Source organism: Sorex araneus, chromosome 1 (assembly GCF_027595985.1).
Source record: "Sorex araneus isolate mSorAra2 chromosome 1, mSorAra2.pri, whole genome shotgun sequence".
In the NCBI taxonomy this organism is placed as follows: Eukaryota; Metazoa; Chordata; class Mammalia; order Eulipotyphla; family Soricidae; genus Sorex; species Sorex araneus.
The window spans coordinates 345633889-345638733 of NC_073302.1; the positions used below are offsets into that span (position 1 = coordinate 345633889).

Here is a 4845-nt window from a genome sequence, read left to right on the forward strand (position 1 = left end):
GCTTTTTTGAGGGAATTGTTTGCTTGCATTATTGTTTTCCATCCTTTAACTTTGAGTCTGTATTTGTTCTGATTGTTCAGATGTGTTTCTTGTAGGCAGCAGAATGTTGGTTTCAGTTTCTGGATCCATTTTGCCACTCTGTGTTCTTGATAGGTGCATTTAGACCATTGACATTGAGAGAGATTATTGTCATGGGGTTTTGTCCCATCTTTCTATAAAGGTTTGTTGCGTGTATGGGTTTTTTTCCTTGTCTTACAGGAGCCCTTTTAGTCCTTCTTTCAGGCTTGGTTTTGACTCTGTGAAGTTCCTGAGCTGTTGTTTATCTATGAAATTGTGTATTTTTCCATAGAGTTTGAGTGAGAGTTTGGCTGGGTAAAGTATTCTTGGTGAGGCGTTCATTTCATTGAGTTTTTTCACTATAACCCACCATTGTCTTCAGGCTTGGAGAGTTTCCTCTGATAGATCTGCTGTAAATCTAAGGGGTGCTCCTTTCTATGTGATTTTTTTCTTTGACCTTGCTGTTTGCAGTAAAAATATGGAACGCTTCACGAATTTATGTGTCATCCTTGTGCAGGGGCCATGCTAATCTTCTCTGTATCATTCCAATTTTAGTATATGTGCTGCCTAAGTGAGAACTGTATTCTTATTTTTATATGAAAAAATTTCACTTCCAAATCTACAGACTCAATTTAATTCACTTATCTGGATGATTTTTTCTGACTTCTATAGCTATATACAATTATGCTATATGTTCTCTCAAAACTTTTTGAGGATTCTTAAGCTAGTATGTCTCCTATTGTTATATCATTACTTGTTCTCTTGGCTACTTCCCTCATCAGCTCTAGTGGGTTTTTTCTACAGAAGAATTATATATTATTTAATCACTTTAATAATTCAATTCTCACCTCAGAATATGAGATAGTCTTCATAAATGCTTATGGCATGAATTATTTGTTTATGATGATAGAATTTATTTAATTTTAAATATCAAAATAATCTCCATGTAATCTGCCATTGACAGAAAATTATGATATGAGGTGTTTAAAATTATGGTCTTATTATAAATATAATTAAAGAGTTAACTGATTTAGAGCTCAGACCAGGATTTACCTTCACAAACTATTTTTATCACTGCACTACTTATGAACTTGACAGTGGAAATCTGCAGTTAAATAGTTTTTAACAATTTCTACGGATGACAAAACAGTGAACATGTAGGAAATGTGATGGGAAGGAATCTAGTGGTTTTTTAATTATTGATTCAATGTTTTGAAAAGATTCCAGGAGTATAATATATAGGACAACATCACTGAAGGAGAAAGATTCCTGTTTAGGAGACAAGGTAATCTCTACTGTCTACTTTAAGTTAAAAATTGCATTATATTACTCACATAAATTGATTAAATCTACTGTGTGCCAACTTTGAGTGAGTTTTTCTGAGGAAGAAAAAGTAAAGCCCTCCATAATGGAGGCAAAAACTCACTTCTCAAATCTCAGAGCTCATTCCAAGTTGAACTGGCACCGATTATTTGGCAGGAATAAATGTCTGTATTGCCATGCCCAAAATAATCATATCAGTTTTAACAATTACTTAGTAGGCATCCATGTCCAAGAGCCTCTGGGAGCTAAATGAAAGATAATTAAAAGCATTATATGAAAATAGGAGTTTATCCATTTATTTCACAAATGGCATGAAGCAAGATTTGAACAGGCACTTGTGTTAATGACCAAGCCAATCATACAACTAATGGGAGAGAAAAGTAAGTCACGTAGCAGAAGGGGGAGGAAGGGAGAAATGGAATATTATGTGAGGTGCAAGAAATTTAAAAGATCTAAATTCATCCCCTCTTCTCCAAAATCGTTCTCCTCCTAACGTAGAGTCTACATCAAAGTACATGATCTATCACCTGTCTTCTCCTCCACCAGGAACAAAGATTTCTCTTGCATCAGTACCACTCTCACTTCCATAACATGCAATCAAGACCACATCATGGTGCTGCAAATCCTCTTTTGGATGACATACTCTCTATCCTGATGGCCATGCCTTCATTTCAAGTCCCATTTTTCTTTATATCTTGTATCTCTCCCCATAAAAGCCATTCACCACATAACCTGTAGGATAACATAGCCTCAGGTAGTTTAGGTTTATTGGGTTACTCCCGCTACAGTGCTCCTATTCCACTTTGTTTATTTGCAGCTTCTTTCTTAGTGTTCTGTTGACTTGTAAATAATGTTTTTCTCTTCTCCTTGAGTCCTTTGCATAGTTTATTCAGAGCAAGTCCTTTTTGTATGGACACAGGAAGACTTAACAAATGTTATGCTTTTGTAACCTGGGAGTCATTTGACTCTACATGATATTTTCCTCCAGGGCATCTGTTCTCTTGACCTAAGCCTCAGCTGCCCTTACTTCCTAGCATCCCCAAAGCAGGGTCCCGACGACGTGGGACGAGAAGGACCCAGGGCAAGCGGTGAGTTGTGTGCTATCCTGGCATCGAGATGGGCCTGGCCAAAGTGCCTAATGCTTAACTACAAGTTAAGAGCTTGATCATGGACAAATGCTGTCATGATCCAAACAGTGATAACTAGATTTGGACCCTGCTAGGGTGAGGAATGATTAATCTGGCCTGAGTGCTGTGGTCTGAGCCTGTGGCAAGATGTTGCCAGGAGAGCTGCCTTGCAAACCTCAATGTATCTCTTGCTATGTCTATACAAAAATAACTAGTATTAAGATGTTAATAAGTTCCTGGACTAAGGAAAAGAAAAAAACCTTAAGAGTCAGGAAGGGCTTTGGAATGCCCTGCCCTCAGGAAGGGCTTTCTTATGTTGATTTTGCTACCTGCTGGGTGTAGCCTAGAAGGCAAGGTGGGAGAGAGAAGGAGGAGGAGACAGAGAAGCCAGGGAGAGGCGGAGTTGATCCAGAGAGAGGCCAGAGCTGGGAGTGCGGGAGATGAGAAAGATGGAAGATTGAATAAATGGTAACTGATCAGCAACCAGCTTGGTCCTCATTCTTCCTTTGCCTGTCCTTGACCACCGACCGTCCCGATACAGTCCACACGCTGCGGTTCTAGAGCACCGAATGCGGGTGGTGAGACAGAGCCGCCCGGAGAGCCCTCGGCCTGCTTTAGTTTTTTACAATAACCAGTGAAAGTTCTTTAGTTTTACAATTTATTCTGAAAAGAACCTTGAAGAACTGTGTTCCATTGCCGTTTGATAATACACAAAAATACTTTGATAATTGGGCCCTACTTGTCTTCCACCACCATCATCACTCCCAACAAAGTTCACTTCCATTCTCTGGATGCATGAAAATGTACCCTGACAGCACTTTTTGCTCTATCCATCAAGGTCAAGATTATTCCCCACATCTCTCTGTTCTGCTTAGCAAAGTTGGGGTTCTTTGCCCTTTATGTGCACTTTCATTTCTGTCACAATCTAATTTGCCAGAATTTCTCTTTGCAGTGTCATTAAAATATTTCCCTATAATTGACCTTTCGCTATACTGTTCCATACACTGTAGCTGCAATGATATTTTTCAATTTGATCATATTACTTGATCATATTACTAACTTCCTTGAGACTCTTCAACACATTACATCATTATAAAAATATACTTTCTAAAAATACACTCCTATTCATACTAAAAAGTACCACAAAATACTGCAAACTCTTATGCTACAAACTTATTTAATTCCGTTAACCACTCTCTCCTTGTTATGACCACAATTTTTCTCCCAAAATCTCCTTTTGCTAAAATTTGGATAAACCTAGGGATTACCTTACTAGATATGTAAGGCAGGGAAAGAATGACAGATGCAAAATGATTTCACTCATAAACTGTATTAAAAAACCAAGCAAGGGAAAGGAAAATGGTGAATTAAAACAAATACTTATACTCTGACTAGTAAGGAAAAATAAAAACTAAGCTTATGAACAGGGGGTGGAAGCTGAGGGAATGATGAGGCTGAATAACTGATATCCATGCAGTGGTGGAGTACACACGGTATTGGGTGATATGCAAATGCATTGACTTTGTACACCAAAAGTATAGCCATGAATACAGCTGTAATTCATGTAACTTTACTTAGATGAAACAATTTTTAAAACGTTAAAGAAATTCCTCCACATTGGACCAGGGGTTTGACTCTAGTGGAAAAACATGTCTTTATCGTGAAAAGATCTGGGATCGATCCCTGACACCACCTGCCCTTGCTACCTGGCTCTTAGCACTGTTGGATGTGGCTTCAGAGCAATAGAAAAAAAAAAAAGAAAACCTCTATACTCCCATGTCCTCACCCATAATGAAACAGGATACTGCTCACAAAAGCCCCCTCCCACCCACCCTATCACTCTGACTGGATGACCCTCATGCATTATTTAAATAGTAATCTATCACCTGGCACAGTATAAACCTGATAACTGAGTAACTGTCCTTCAACTAGGTTCTAATAGCATTACATTTTCTTTTCTGTGAGCTTTTATTTAAAATTACACTTCATTAAAAGATAATAAAATTACACTTAATTATGAGATCAACTGATTATCTGAGTCCCTCAGGAAGCTCAAAACTACAGATTCATGACCACTGTCAGTTTTACTCAAAATTTTAAAGGACTGGGAAAGAATATTAATTTTCTAGTAGATCACAGGATTAATTCTAGACAAGAAGTAGAATTGAGGGAGATGAATTAGAGGCTTCAATTACATGTATGCATAAATACATGCGCATATATATATATATATAACTTTATATATATGACCAAAGTTATATATATGAAACTTGTACATGCTCCCAAGCAGTGACCAGAAGGCCTGGGGAGCTACTTTCAGAGATGCTCAGCCCAATTT

At 37.9% G+C, this 4845-nt stretch overlaps 1 non-coding gene across 1 annotated transcript; it reads right to left on the bottom strand.

Moving 5' to 3' along the window:
• Nucleotides 1–529: 529 nt before the first annotated feature.
• On the bottom strand, nucleotides 530–636 carry LOC129401268 (U6 spliceosomal RNA). Its single transcript, XR_008628199.1, has one exon. It is a non-coding gene; the product is annotated as a U6 spliceosomal RNA (small nuclear RNA).
• Between the last annotated feature and the right edge of the window lie 4209 nt (nucleotides 637–4845).